The sequence below is a fragment of the Scyliorhinus canicula genome, chromosome 5, assembly GCF_902713615.1.
Source record: "Scyliorhinus canicula chromosome 5, sScyCan1.1, whole genome shotgun sequence".
Classification (NCBI taxonomy): domain Eukaryota; kingdom Metazoa; phylum Chordata; class Chondrichthyes; order Carcharhiniformes; family Scyliorhinidae; genus Scyliorhinus; species Scyliorhinus canicula.
Genome location: NC_052150.1, coordinates 111,499,280 through 111,515,534, shown reverse-complemented (window position 1 = coordinate 111,515,534; position 16,255 = coordinate 111,499,280). Strand labels below are relative to the sequence as shown.

The 16,255-nt window shown below is 50.6% G+C and overlaps 1 protein-coding gene across 1 annotated transcript in view; it reads right to left on the bottom strand.

Moving 5' to 3' along the window:
• The window catches only part of LOC119965672 (thrombospondin type-1 domain-containing protein 7A-like), a 589,817-nt gene that overhangs the window by 76,637 nt on the left and 496,925 nt on the right, over window positions 1-16,255 (bottom strand). The window lies entirely within an intron of this gene.

The window sequence follows — 16,255 nt, the reverse complement described above, 5'->3', positions numbered from 1 at the left end:
TCTTGCCCATTGTTGAAGGATTTTCTGGTCTTCAATCTTCAGTTGAAGTTTTGCTGGGCCTTTACACTCCTTCAACTGTTATTGTTTCATTTTGAGTTTGGTATTTAGATATAGTTTCCTTAGGGTTTGCCTGTTTCCTTAAGAATGTTACCATGGACCGTTAAAAACAATTCTTGTTTATTTACAGATCTATGCACATCTCAGTACTCTACATGAGGTTGTACTTCTGCTTCCATCCAGATCTTGGTCTCAGTTATTTAATAATGTGTCATGCATTATAGTTACAACAGTATTTGCATCAGAATCAGGTCCTCCTGATGTTAATCCTTTACTCTACAGAATTGAGGTTACATTTGTTGGTACTGCAATCAGATGATCCAATGAGATGTGCCCTAATTGGAAAGGGGATGTGGTGGTTATTGTTTTTCTTGCTCATTTCTCAGTCTCGTGGCAAGGGCTATGAAGTTCTGCATACTTCAGCACACCATAGTAAATCATGACACACACTCTGTACTGAAGAGTTCCCCAGCACCTGTTTAATCAGCAGACGGTGTTCAGGATATATTGTGCGGCAGCATAGCCCTTGTTAGCTGAACACTGTCCATGTGTGCTTGGGGTGCACACCAGAATTATAAGCCAGGTGGTCAGTGGAGGTCCTTTGTTGCCCAGTAGCCACTTGTGACTCTTGTGGTAGCACGCATGTGGCACAAATTCAGATCGTGCAGTGGAGTGTAACTTATCCTGATTATGTACTGACCTGTACGATGTGCTGAATTTATTTGCACACCAGCTGGACACTGAGGGAGTGGGAACCCTTGCAGTGGCTGGTATACCTCTGATTTTATATGTGGCATCTACAAAGTAGGTTGTAATGCATTCCCCTCTCTCTGCATAAAAAGCGTCAGCCATCCATACTGTTCCTCACTAAGGTTGTGGTAGGAAAAATGCTTCCTGAAGATTGTGGATGTAGATGGCCTCCTGCTGAGAGTCCTTCTCATATGTAGGAAAGAGGCGCTAAATTTAAAACTGAGATGAGGAGGAACTACTTCTCGCAGAGGTTGGTGAATTTGTGGAACTCGCCGCCCTATAGTGCAGTGGAGTCTGAATCATTAAATGCTTTCAAGAAGGAGAAAGATATATTTCTGATAAATGATGGGCTAAAGGGTATGGAGAACAGGCAAGGTGGTGGATTTGAGACCAGAAAGAGATCAGCCATGATCTGACTGAATGACGGAACAGGCTCGAAGGGCTGAATTGCCGACTGCAACTCCTAATTCCTCTGTTCCTATGTTCTCCCCTTTGAGCAGCTTATCTTCTTCTGTGTTGCCTGCATCCATTGTGCTGTAAGCCAAAGGGGAATAGAAACAACAGCACCACTGACAGGAGCAAAAACTCTTGCATTAAGAACCAAGGCCTTCGCCACATGTCTTATTACTATCCTGCAAACATCATCAACTAAGTAGCAGTACAAACCTTCAAGCATTTCTATTAACTCAGCAACAGCCTGTATAAATCAATCAGCAACTAACCTGAAAGTTAACACTGATGGGGGTTCATTCCTACTGCTGAACACATGTTCATTTGTGTTTGATTAAGAGAAGTTGAAGGGAGGGCACCTCAACGAAACTGGAAGTCTCCCTACGAAGGGGGTGGGGGTGAGCTGATGCCGGTTAAAAGCTGAGGTGGGGTGGGGGAATAAAATGATTAATAAACCAGTTAATTACTTTAATTCTGCCTTCCTGACAGCAGCCATATCATTAACGATGTGCTCAATGAATTGCAACACCAGGTCACTAAACCACTGCTTTTTCTGCCCACATGCTGTGACTTCCCTCCTGAAACCTATTGCCACCATTTTACATCCCCTCATGCTTTCCAGTCCATCTCTAAAGGGCTGGCAAAATCCTGGCCGTAATATACATAACATGGGGTATCTTGTACACTATTGTCAAGTATGGTCACCATGCATCAAAATAGATGATCCAAAATATAAAGGCAATGATCCATGAGGATAGATTAGAGAAGCCCAAGATCCACAGTTAATGGAGTTGATAGGAGCTCTTTCAAAGTATTAGATGGCATTGATAAGGCAAATAACTACATTAAGGCAGTTCAATTGAACAGAAACTTAAAATTTTATTTAGAAAAAGCTTTCTAGTCAAAGGATAAACATTTTTAGTAGGAACTTCCTCTGCAATTGTCTGGATTATCTGCTACATTGTGGCAGAAAGGTTGCAGATGGGAGAGAGGTGGAACAGGGCCAAAATGAGAGTCTCACTATTTCATTGTGGGTGCGGTTCGGGTTGGGGTGCTTGAAAAGGAATAACAGGAGGGCTGAAGAGAGTGAGAAGCTGCTCAGTGCTGGATAAATTATTTAAAATTCAGTGGAAAGGAAAAATGGATCTGAATTAGACTACATTAAACAGAATCACTGCAGTCGCTACCATGCAGAAAGAGGCCATTCGGCCCATGGAGACTGCACCGACCTTCTGAAAGAGGACCTCACCTTAGCCCACATCCCCCGCCCTATCCCCGTAACCCCATCTACCTTGTGGACACTAAGAGGCAATTTAGCATGGACAATCCACCTAACCTGCATATCTTTGGACTGTGGGAGGAAACCGCAGCACCTGGAGGAAGCCCATGCAGACACAGAGGAAATGTGCAAACTCCACAAAGTCACCCAAGGCCGGAATTGAAACCGGATCCATGCGCTGTGAGGCAGCAGTGCTAACCACTGTGCCATCGTGCAGCCCAACTAACTTTAAATTCCCCAAATTAACTCCCTTCAGAGGAAAGAAACCCCAAAACACTATGCTACTGAAGTAATGATGGAAATGTCTAACTTTTGAATTAGTGTCACCTATTGGTAACCACCAGAAAATGCATGCAAACATAAGCCACAATAGTGGTTTTATGACAGAGAAAACTTGATTAACTACTTAGAATGGCATAAAAATCCTTTTGCAACAGAAAACTCACGGAATTGTAAATGTCAAAAGAGTGTGGATTTTTTTTTGACACAGATAGATCCATAAGGAACTTTATGGGTGACAGTGTGTACTGATTTTAGTAAAACTCCTGCGGTGTTGCACATGGGTATTCAAGAACAATTTGAATTTTCCCAGTTCAGCAGAATTAATGCATGGTGGAATAATGGCACCAATATGGGATGGTGAGCAGGGGGAGGAGGAAGATTGAAATGGAGGTGAGTGAAGAAGGAATGTGGAGGAATTGAGGTGATAGGTAGATAGGAGGAAGGCAGTGTGGTTAGTTTTGACTTTGGACAATGCTGTAAAATGGTGATATTGAATCAGTCCGCTGCTTTAAATCTCTCCTGATTTTCATTTCTTTTGAAGTCTTGGTAGCTGCCTTGGTTCTCCCTGTAGCAGTCTGACTGAGATTTAAAATGTGGTGGAGTGTTGCATCTTTAAACATTTCACAAGTATTCCCTTAAACTATTGCATAAATCTGAAAATAATCAGTCAGTGCAAACGATTTATAAACAGTTTGCCTGGGATAAAACTTGCAACAATATTTGTTTCAAGTAGTTGTTATGATCTCTAGGTTTGTGGGAACCAAAGAGCTTCACAGAGCAGGAAGCTGGGTGATGAAAATCCACCTCTGCTATGTGCTGAACAGCAAATACATTTTCTTGGACGACATATTCATAGCTTAAACACTCATGCGAGCAGCACCCTTAGTAACTGTTGTTTACAACAGAAGGGAAGCACTGAAAATAATTTCTAAGCCACTGTGTCATATCAGACCTTGACATATGATAATATGCATAAACTTCCAAATGATCTTGCTTGTTCCGGATTTCTCATGGGAAAATTTGATTTTGTCGATTTGCTTTGGCAAGATTTCCTACATCCACTCTGCTCTGTTTTCTTCCTCCCTTGTTACATTTTATTTCCTATTTTCCATTTTTTTCCCTCACCTCATGTCAGGTTAAGTTTTACTGAACAGTCATTAACCTACAATATCTTACACACTTAGCATTGGCCCTCTTCGACAGTCAACAACAAGACTATTCAACTGGGAGGCCATCATTTATCAGCCCAATTTGTTCTTAACTCAGTGTGAGGGAGGACATTTGTGCATTGTCTAGCAAAGGTCACTGGAGGAGTGAGAAACATGACAGTAAAGAAAAAGGACATCTGGCCCTTCATGAATGTGCTGATGCTAACTCAACTAGTGCCTTTTATTCCCACGTTAACTAGAAAATCACCAAAGGTTGACACTGTTGTTCTCTCAATACAAGGATAACAGTAGCAGTTAACTCACATTTTGTGGTGGGTAAACTGAGAGAAGTCAAACCCTGAAGTGATAAAATCCAGTAATGGAAGTGAAATAGAAATGCAGATAATAGTGTTACAGAGACTTTTTCAATGATCTGTTCAGATGTGGGTGGCTATGCTAAGACCGGGTGTGTTACTCATTCCTATTTGCCTTGACAAATGATTATTTGCCAGGCATTTCAGAAGGCAACTAAGAGTCAACTATGCATGTGAAATAGAGTCACATGTTAGTCAGACGAGATGGGAGTAACCGGTTCTGTTCTTTGCAAGACATTAATTTCATAACTTGTGATAATAAGATCTGAATTCATGTTCCTGGAATCCTATAACCACGCCAAAATAAAAGAGCTATCGAGAACACATGTAAAGATGGAATTCTACCCAGGTTCAAGGAATATGGGTTTAGCTTGAGATGGGAAGACTAATGAAGTGAAGACCATATGTGTATGGATGTTTACAGAATGCAAAGAAGGTGGCTTCAATTTTGCTGATATTAAGCTGGCAGAAATGTTGGCTCATTCACAGTAGAGGGCAGAAATTTACAGTCTCCCCCAGATGGTGATTAGGGAGGCCACTTGTGGGAGCTGGGGGGGGGGGGGGGGGGCATAATAAAACCTGGGAAGCAGCATAAAGATGGTTCTTTGACACAGTCTCTCTGCTATGGACTTTTCCCAGCAACAGGCAGCAAGGCAAATGGGCTTCATGCTCCAAGGAGCGGATTTACATTTTACTGGGGCCACTGGCAAGAAAGGCTGCCCCAGTGGCTCCAGAATTTCACCTAGGGGGACCTTCTGTCCAACCCTTGGCCCTCTGCACTTTTTATTTTTAATTTATTTCCATGGAAGCATCCTGCAAATGCCTACTGATACACCATCAATAACAGGAGATGAGTAACAAATGCAACTGAGGCTTTAATACATTAAACAGCAAGCCTCCTGCCTCTGGACCTGAACTGGGTCTGGAGGCGGAGACGTGCCACTTTTATACAGAAGCCTGAGGGGAGGAGCCACAGGCGGAGCCAGCCTGGACAAGCCCAGGCATGTACAATGCATCACAGTGAATATAATACAATAAGGTGGTTTACCACATTCACCCCCTGTTTAAAAAAAAGTCTGGCGGGGTGAAGTGGTCTTAAACGTCAAGTCTGTCAGGGTCCTTGACCTTCCGCTGTGTCCTCAGTCCCGGCTGTGGTGTGGGCGCCGGCATCGAGACCTGTGCGTCTGGGAGCGTGTTGACTTCTTCTTCACCCAGATGTTGAGTCAGCGAAGGGGGGAAGGTGTATGGGCAGAGGTGGCGGTGCTTGTCCTCGGTCCCCGAAGGGAGACCGTGTCCTGCCGCCCGTCCTGGTGTGTCATGTAGGCGTATTGAGGGTTTGCATGGAGCAGCAAGACCTTCTCCATGAGGGGGTCAGTTTTATGGCTCCTTGCATGCTTGTGGAGAAGGATGGGCCCCGGGACTGTCAGCCAGGATGGAAGCGAGACCCTGGAGGTGGACTTCCTAGGGAAGACAAACATACGCTCACGAGGAGGCTCATTAGTGGCCGTACATAGAAGCGATCGGATGGAGTGGAGTGCATTGGGGAGGACCTCCTCCCAGCGGGAGACTGGGATACCTTTCGACCGTAGGGCTAGGAGAATGGCCTTCCAGACCGTCGCATTCTCCCTCTCCACCTGTCCATTTCCCCGGGGTTTATTGCTGGTCGTCCTGCTGGAGTCGATGCCTTTGCTGAGCAGGAACTGACGCAACTCGTTGCTCATAAAGGAGGAGCCCCGATCACTGTGGATGTATGCGGGGAACCCGAACAGGGTGAAAAGGCTGTGCAGGGTCTTGATAATGGAGACAGAGGTCATGTCAGAGCAGGGGATGGTGAAGGGGAATCTGGAGTACTCGTCAACGATGTTGAGGAAGTACACGTTATGGTCAGTAGAGGGGAGGGGCGCTTTGAAGTCGATGCTGAGGTGCTCAAAAGGGAGGGAGGCCTTTACTAGATGTGCTCTGTCTGGGTGATAGAAGTGCGGTTTGCACTCCACGCAGACCTGGCAGTCCTTGTGTGGTAGTATGGCTAGAGAGATCATATTACCGGAGAACCAGGCTGCCATTGGTACAGCAGCCTCACTGCCCATTGGCCCAGGCAAATCATGTGCCTCTCTGCCAATTGGTTGTGGCTGCTCATGTGACTCCCCGTCGATTGGCTGAGAGGTTGGTAGCTCCGCCTACAAGGCGGGGTATAAGAGCTCGTGTTGGCTGGCAGTCGGCCTTTCTTTGTACGACCACTGCCTGGCTCACATCTAGCGTATTAAAGCCTGTTGTTTGGAACTTCACTACGACTCGCGTCCAATTGATGGTGCATCAATTCAATACGCTAGACTTTGAAAATGGAACTACGGATTAAGCCAGAATGCTTCCGAATCAGCCCGCATGCTGCAAACGTGTCAGCAACTTTTAAACATTGGCTGGCGTGTTTCAACAGCTACCTCTCTACTACAGAAAATCAACCAACAAAGGAGCAGAAACTCCACATCCTCCACTCGTGCGTGGGAACCGCCGTTTACTCGATGATAGAAGACGAACTGAACTATGATGTCGCCATGGACCTCCTAAAAGGACACTTCATCAGGCCAGTAAACCAAGTCTACGCGCGGCACCGCCTGGCAACAGGCAACAATTCCCTGGTGAGTCCCTCGATGAATTCTATCGGGCCCTCATTGTCCTAGAGAGAAACTGGGCCTGCCCACAGGTTACTGCTGCGGAGCACACCGAACTCTTGATTAGGGATGCCTTTGTGGCAGGCATGCAGCCACCCCAAATACGGCAGAGACTGTTAGAGAAGGACGCTCTCAGCCTCACTGAGGCACGGACCCTTGCATCCTCTTTGGAGGTCGCTGACCGCAACACGTGTGCGTATGCCCCCGGCCGCGCGGGAGCCCCTTGGGCAGCATGGCACAGCCCCCTCACCCCTGCTGACACGGACCCCCAGACCTGCGCTGCAGGACGCCCAGACAAGCCCTCGGGCCCCCGCTGCTATTTCTGCGGGCTGGCCAAGCACCCCCGCCCGCGCTGCCCGGCCAGCACCGCAGTCTGCAAGAGCTACGGCAAAAAGGGCCATTTTGCGGCCGTCTGCCTCTCTAAGTTGGTCGCTGCCGTTCCAGACAGCGACCACGTGGCCCCCCCTGCACTCCTTTGGAGGCCCGTGCGGCCCGCGGACCTCGCTGCCTCCACCCCCCACCGCCACGAGTGATCCACGGCCGCCGCTATTTTAAGCCCCCGACGCTACATGCGGTCCCCGGGCGCCGCCATTTTGTGCCCCCGACTCCACATGTGACCCCAGGGCGCCGCCATCTTGTTCATCCCCCACCACGTGCGGCCGACAGGCGCCGCCATCTTGGATCAGCACGGAGGACCCCGCAAGCGATTACTCCGTCCTGGATGACGACTCCGTGTTCCTGCCACGACTCGCCTCGGTGATACTGGACCAGACATGGCCCCGCACGCTTTCCACGGCGACCACACAGATCTACCTCAACGGTCGCGGAACAAGCTGCCGACTGGACTCCGGGAGCACAGAGAGTTTCGTCCAACCTGACACGGTAAGACGCTGCGCGCTCCCCGTTCACCCCGTAAAGCACAAAATAGCTCTGGCATCTGGTTCGCACTCCGTCCAAATCACCGGGTGCTGCGTAGCGGACCTCACGGTCCAGGGGAGGGTTTTTAAAAATTATAAATTCCTCGTCCTCCCCCGCCTCTGTGCACCGGCACTTCTTGGGCTGGATTTTCAGTGCAACCTGCAGAGCCTAACTTTTAAATTCGGCGGCCCTATTCCCCCCCTTACTGTTTGCAGCCTCGCGTCCCTTAAGGTCGACCCCCCTTCGTTGTTTGCGAACCTCACCCCGGATTGCAAACACGTTGCCACCAGGAGCAGACCGTACATTGCCCAGGACCGGACCTTCATCAGGTCTGAGGTCCAAAGGAAGGAAGGGGTCATAGCGGCTAGCAACAGTCCCTGGCGAGCACAAGTGCTGGTGGTTAAGACTGGGGAGAAAAGCCGTATGGTCATCAATTACAGTCAGACCATCAACAGGTTTACGTAGCTGGACGCGTATCCTTTCCCCCGTATCTCCCACCTGGTTAACAGGATCGCGCAGTACAAAGTCTTTTCCATGGTGGACCTTAAGTTCACCTACCACCAGCTCCCCATCCGCACGAGTGACCGAAAGTACACTGCGTTCGAAGCGGATGGGCGACTCTACTACTTTTTAAGGGTTCCCTTTGGTGTCACGAATTGAGTCTCGGTCTTCGAAAGGGAGATGGACCGAATGGTTGACCAATACGATTTACGAGCCACCTTCCCGTATCTCGACAATGTCACCATCTGCGGCCATGGCCAGCAGGACCACGACACCAACCTTCGTAAATTCCTCCGAACCGCAAAACTCCTTAACCTCACGTATTATAAGGATAAGTGTGTGTTTAGCACCAACCGTCTAGCCATCCTCAGCTACGTAGTGCATAACGGAGTGATAGGCCCCGACCCCGAACGCATGCGCCCCCTTATGGAACTCCCCCTTCCCAACTCCCTCAAAGCCCTGAAACGCTGTCTGGGCTTCTTTTCTTATTATGCCCAGTGGGTCCCTAACTATGCCGACAAAGCCCACCCCCTCATCCAATCCAACACGTTCCCCCTGTCGATGGAGGCCTGCCAGGCCTTTAGCCGCATCAAAACTGACATTGCAAAGGCCACGATGCGCGCTGTCGACGAGTCCCTCCCATTCCAGGTCGAGAGCGACGCCTCCGATGTAGCTCTGGCGGCCACCCTCAACCAAGCGGACAGACCCGTGGCCTTTTTCTCCCGGACCCTCCACGCTTCCGAAATCCGCCATTCCTCGGTGGAAAAGGAGGCACAGGCCATAGTAGAAGCTGTGCGACATTGGAGGCACTATCTGGCCGGCAGGATCACCCTCCTCACAGACAAACGGTCAGTAGCCTTCATGTTCGATAATGCACAGAGGGGCAAGAGCAAGAACGACAAGATCTTGCGGTGGCGGATCGAGTTGTCCACGTACAACTACGATATCTTGTATCGTCCTGGGAAGCTCAATGAGCCTTCTGATGCCCTGTCCCGCGGTACCTGTGCCAGCGCGCAGATAGACTGCCTCCGCACCCTTCACGCGGACCTCTGCCATCCAGGGGTAACCCGCTTCTTTCATTTCATTAAGACCCCCTACCTGCCCTACTCCATCGAGGAGGTCAGGACCGTTACCAGGGATTGCCACATTTGCGCAGAGGGCAAACCGCACTTTTACCGCCCCGAGCAGGTGCATCTGGTAAAGGCTTCCCGGCCCTTTGACTTCAAGGGTCCCCCCCCCTCCAACAACTGCAACATATAATTTTAAAATGTGATTGATGAGTACTCCCGCTTCCCTTTTGCCATCCCCTGCCCCGACATGACCACTTCAACTGTCATCAAAGCCCTCCATTCCATTTTCTCCCTGTTCGGTAACCCCGCGTACATCCACAGCGACCGGGGGCCCTCCTTTATGAGTGACGAACTGCGTCAATTCCTGCTCAGCAGGGGCATCGCCTCTAGCAGGACGACCAGTTATAACCCCCGGGGTAACGGTCAGGTCGAGAGGGAGAATGGTACGGTCTGGAAGACCGTCCTACTGGCCCTGCGGTCCAGGTGACTCCCAGTCTCCCACTGGCAAGAGGTTCCCCCAGACGCCCTCCACTCTATTCGGTCCCTCCTTTGTACTACCACGAATCAAACACCTCATGAACGACTTCTTGTTTTCCCCAGGAAGTCTTCCTCTGGGACCCCACTCCCGACCTGGCTGGCCACCCCCGGGCCCATCCTGCTCCGGAAGCATGTGTGGGTGCACAAGTCCGACCCGTTGGTTGACAGAGTCCAGTTACTTCATGCGAACCCGCAGTACGCGTACGTGGAGTATCCCGACGGACGACAGTACCGCAAGACACGGTCTCCCTTCAGGACCTGGCACCCGCCGGAGTGCGGCCACACCCCCCCAACACCAACACCCTCCCCCCAGTTCCGACCGCCCCCGACGCCCCCAGAACCCAGCGAATAGGAACCCCTTCCCCCGGCCCGGCTGCCACCAACTCCGACCAGGGGTACAGACACAGGACTCCCGGAGTCATGGACGATCACCGATCCAATGTCACCGGCGCCGCAGCGCAGGTCCGGCAGGACACCGAAATTACCCATCCGGCTGATCGAGTCAATTTGATGGACCTTATGGACTTTCATGTTCTGCACATGTTCCTTGCCGATATTTTTTATTATTATTACTATGGTTATTGTTTTTATTTCTCTCTTGTACACTGTGTATAGCATGGTTTTCTTGCACGTTCGTCACGGACCAGTGGGCAGCCATAGTTACCTCGGTACTGCCCGAGAATTTCTCTAGTCATACTACCAGTTTGTTGGGCCATGCATCCCCCCCCCCCCCCCCGCCGTCCCTCCCACCACTCCTTTCCCCCCCCCCCCCACTTCTTTCTCCACAAGGGGTGAATGTGATAGTATGGCTGGAGAAATCATATTACCTGGAGAACCAGGCTACCATTGGTATAGCAGCCTCGCTGCCCATTGGCCCAGGCAAGTCATGTGCCTCTCTGCCAATTGGTTGTGGCTGGTCATGTGACTCCCCGCCGATTGGCTGAGAGGTTGGTAGCTCCGCCTACAAGGCGGGGTATAAGAGCTCGTGTTGGCTGGTAGTCGGCCTTTCTCTGTACGACCACTGCCTGGCTCACATCTAGCGCATTAAAGCCTGTTGTTTGGAACTTCACTACGACTCAAGTCCAATTGATGGTGCATCACCCTGGTCACGGACCTGACCTCCTTGATGGAGTAGGGCTGGTGAGCCTTGATAAAGTCGAAAAAGCGGGTGACCCCGGTGGCAGAGGCCTTTGTGGAGGGCCCTGAGTCAGTCTACTTGTACGCTGGCACATGTACCGTGGGATAGGGCATCTGGGGGCTCATTGAGCTTCCCAGGACGATACAAGATATCATAGCTGTAGGTGGAGAGCTCGATCCTCCACCTCAGAATCGTGTCGTTCTTGATTTTGCCCCGCTGTGTATTGTTAAACATGAAGGCAACCGATCGTTGGTCAGTGAGGAGGGTGAATCGCCTGCCGGCCAGGTAATGCCTCCAATGTCTCACAGCTTCTACTATGGCTTGGGCCTCCTTTTCGACGGAGAAGTGTCGAATTTCGGAGGCATGGACGCTACGGGAGAAGAAAGCCACTGACCTGCATGCCTGGTTTAGTGTAGCGGCCAGAGCAAAGTCCAACGCATCGCTCTCCTCTTGGAAAGGGATAGACTCGTCCATAGCATGCATCGCAGCTTTAGCGATGTCTGCTTTGATGCGATCGAAGGCCAGTCAGGCCATCAGGGGAAACGTGGTGGACTTGATCAGTGGGCGGGCCTTGTCCGCGTGGTGGAGACCCACTGGGCATAATAAGAGATGAACCCCAGGCATCTCTTCAGGGCCTTGGGGCAGTGGGGGAGGGGGAGTTCCAGGAGGGGGTGCATGCGGTCGGGGTCGGGCCCGAGGACTCCGTGTTCCACGACGTAGCCAAGAATGGTCAGGCGGGTTGTGTGAAAGACCCATTTCTCTCTGTTATAAGTTAGGTTCAGGAGTTTTGCGGTGTGGAGGAACCGCCGGAGGTTCTCATCATGGTCCTGCTGGTCACGGCTGCAGATGGTGATGTTGTCTAGGTACGGGAACGTGGCCCACAGCCCGTACTTGTCAACCATTCAGTCCATTTCTCTTTGGAAGACTGAGACCCCATTGGTGACGTCGAAGGGAACCCTGAGGATGTGATAGAGGCGGCCATCTACCTCGACGGTTGATGGTCTTGCTATAATTGATGACCATCCGGTGCTTCTCCCCAGTCTTGACGACCACCACGTGGGCTCTCCAAGGGCTGTTACGAGCCTCAATGATCCCCTCTCGCAGGAGTCACTGGATCTCTGACCTATGAAGGCCCTGTCCTTTGTACTGTAGCGTCTGCTTCTGGTAGTGAAGGGCTTACAGTCCGGGGTGAGGTTTGCTAAGAGGGAGGGTGGGGCGACATTAAGGGTCTCGAGGCTACAGACGGTGAGGGGGGGAGGGGTCCATTGAAATTTAGGGTAAGGCTCTGGTGGTCGCACTGGAAGTTGAGCCCCAGTAATAGGGAAGCGTAGAGATGGGGAGGACGTAGAGCCTAAAGTTGGTGTACTCTACGCCTTGCACAGTGAGGGTCGTGACACAGTACCCCCGGATTCCCGCTGTGTAGGATCCGGAAGCCAGGGAGATTTTCTGGGTGGCAGGTAGGATGGGGAGGGAGCAGCGTCTTACCATATCTGGGTGTATGAAGCTGTCTGGAGCCAAAAAGGCAGGCCGCCTCGTGCCCATTGATCCGGACGGTCATTGTGGACTTCGCGAGGTGGTGCAACCGGGACTGGTCGAGTGTGACGGAGGCGAGTGTCGGAAGGCAGTCGGTAGGCCTGTCGGAAGTGGCGATGGCCAGCGTACGATCGGATGAGCAGGGCTCCCAGGAGGCCGCGGAGGGGTCCCAAGATGGCGGCCCCCATGAGTTGAGCGTGGCAGATGAGGTGCAAAATGACATCCAAGATGGCGGCCCCCGTGGGTTGCACATGTCGGCCAAAAGTAAAGATGGTGGCCCCCACGGGTCGCACATGGCGGGTGGCGCGGCAGCTAGGGGTGGCCCTGACTGGCAGCAGGCAGCGCTGCTGGGCCTAGAAGCTTTGAGGGGGGGGGTCTGGCAGGCTTTTGCGAAGTGCCCCTTCTTCCCACAGCCGTTACAGGCTGTGTTCCATGCCGGGCACCGTTGTCGGGGGGTGATTACTCTGGCCACAGAAGTAGCACTTTGGGCCGCCGGCGTTGGTTGGCCGCTATGCGTCGCACCCGGGTCGGTTGATGGCTGCGCCCACGAGGCCCACGAGGGTGCTACGCGATCGGAGGTGTAGGCCCCCATGTTCTGGGAGGCCACCACCAGTGAGTTGGAGAGTTGTACTGTCTCTGGGAGGCCGAGTGTCCCTCCTTCTACTGACCTCTGGCGGATATAATTCGAGTGCATGCCTGCGACATAGGAGTCTCTGATCAACAGCTCCGCGTGCTGGGTAGCCGATATTGTCCGGCAGTCACAGTTCCGGCAGAGGATGCACAAGGCACACAGGAATTCGCGAGTGATTCCCCAGGGTGTTGGCTTATCGTGACGAGGAGGTGCCTAGCATATACCTGGTTAACGGATTTCACGTAATGTCCTTTTAGCAGCGTTATTGCCTCTGCGTACGAGGGGCCATCCCTGAAGAGGTTAAAGACTCTAGGGCTCACCTGTGCTTGGAGGACCTGTTTCTTCTGGAGGATTGTGAAGTCTTCGTTGAAAGATGCGAGGTACGCCTCGAAGCAGCTTAGCCAGTGTTCAAAAGTCTCTGTAGCGTCAGCTGGTTGTGGGTCCAATTGCAAGTGATCAGGCTTGAGTGAGGGTTCATCTTGAGGGAAGAGTCCATCTTTTGAAGTTTAGTGTACTAAATTGATACACCATCAATAACAGGTGACGAGTGATAAATATAATTGAGGCTTTAATACACTAAAAGCAAGCCTCCTGCCTCAACACCTCTTCTGGTGAAAGTGCTGAGGCCTCTGAGCCTGCCAACATACTGAATAGAATAGCGGCTGACAAGTGGCCAATTAGGAGACTGACTGCAGTAAAGTCACCAAGTCAGTTCTGCTGGGACCCGCTTTTTTTTCACAACATCTCAATCCCAAAAAGAGCGGTAAAATTCAGTTCTTGAAGTCAGATAGGTAGTTGGCAAGTGTTCAGAAATCTGAGACCTGCAAACTCATGATGGTCTGATGATCAAACCTAGGATCTTCTGATTAGTATAAAATTATACCCGTTAAGCCACCAAGGCAAAATTCTGCTCTTTTTACAATCATAGAATCCCTACAGTGCAGGAGGAGGCCATTCAGCCCATCAAGTCTGCACTGACCCTCCGAAAGAGCACTCTATCTCGGCCCAATCTCCCGCCCTCTACCCACAATTCCGTAGCTCCATCTAACATTTGGACACTAAGGAATAATTTAGCATGGCCAATCCACCCACCTACACATCTTTGGACTGGGGGAGAACCTGAAGCCCAAGGAGGAAACCCATGCAGACATGGGGAGAATGTGTTAACTCCACCCCGGCAGTCACCCAAATTGTAATTCTAATTAGTGCTGACCACTGTGCCACCATGCCGTAATGGTATGTTGGTGGCCCTTATTGAGGGTTGGAAAGCTGGGGCAGCTCTGCTGCGGTCATTTCTGGGAGCCCCAACATGGTTGTATGCTTATCAGACAACTAACCATCTGGGGTGTGTGGCCTCCATCTCTTCAAGACTGATCCTGCCTCCAAGGTCTGCCAGTCATTGGAGAGCCAGCTGCCTCGGCCTGGACCAACAATGGTGGAAGAGGATCTGTAAACTACATAAGCAGAGTAGGGCTGTTCAGGCCGCTCAGGTAGCCTCCAGAAAGGGGAAGATCATTGCTGAGGGTAATGGACCATTACTGAGGACAGGCAGGATGTGTTCCTGCAGAGATGACCTTTGATCCAGGTAATTGGGAAGGAGAGGGGGGGGGGGGGGGGGGCGGGGTGTGGAGGTTGGGCCTTCATCGGCGATCTGATGCATAATTAGGAGCACACTAGCTGACCCTCAAGAAGGTCACCAGCTTTTACTGGGAAACCTCCCAAAGTGGCTTGGGGCACCTCCAGCACTAACTCCTTGGGCAGGAAGACTTATATTGAACCTTATCAACCTCATCTCTCCCTTACTTAAGGCCAGGGAAGGGGGAGAGGTGGGTGTGGTGATGGTCAGGAAGGCAACGAGTTCTTCACTTTCTACACTCTCTCCCTATTTTATGGTCTGAACCACCCCTCACTATCTAGCCAACTCCCATGGTCCACATTAAAGTCCGTCCACAACGGCACTACATTTTTCCATCAAGTTTCCTTTCAAACATATTACATATCAGCAAATGTGAAATCTACCATGAATCAATGCAATTTGGCAGCCATGTTATGGAATATAATTTTTAAGAACATTAGGCAGAATCTCCTGAGCCCCCGCCGGTGGATTTAATGGCATTCATGGGTGGCGAGGGGGTGTGGTGGGGAGATGCCAGCGTGAACCTAATTATTTGCATCCCACTAATGTGATGCGGATGAAGGCTCGTCCACCTGCCCAATTCGCCACGACACTGGCAGAAAGCACGCTGACTTGAAACATGTTAGGAAGAATGCGGCATATAGATGTTGGGACTCACCTGAACAATACTTGAAGTTGTCTCTGTAGTTCATGGTGGAGGTTATCAGCAACCCTGGACCCCGGAACACCACAGCAGTGGGTGAGGGGAACATCTACAGGTGGAGCTTTCAGAATCAGTGTTCTGGAGGGGGTCCATCTTCCAGCCTCAGAATGTTTCTGGAGATTCATCTTCATTTTCAGGAGATCCACCTTCTTTATTCAATAGTGGGTCAGTGATGTCAGATGACCTTTCAATAAGCGCCGACATAGGGATGGCTAATTACATGTTATCAGGCCTCCCATGTCATGGAATACGGTTTAAAACACCCAGTTGCTTAATTAATGAAGTTGGGGCAAGGTTTGGCGTGTTTCCCCCACCGGCCTTCATGATGGGAAGTGCTCCATTTCCCGTCCTGCCACATGAACTAGTTCCAGAATATGAGAATTCCACCCTTTGTTGCATTAAAAATATTCCTTATCATATTTAAGAATTGTAACCCGGCGCACATTTGTTAATGCAGCTCAAAGTTGCTTCATGAAAAAAAAAATCAACATTTTTGAATCAATATTTGGCCCACTACCTGTGAGTAATCTATTTTAAATAATTGAAAATGACTTTAAAAGCAGAGCCATTTACATTGGT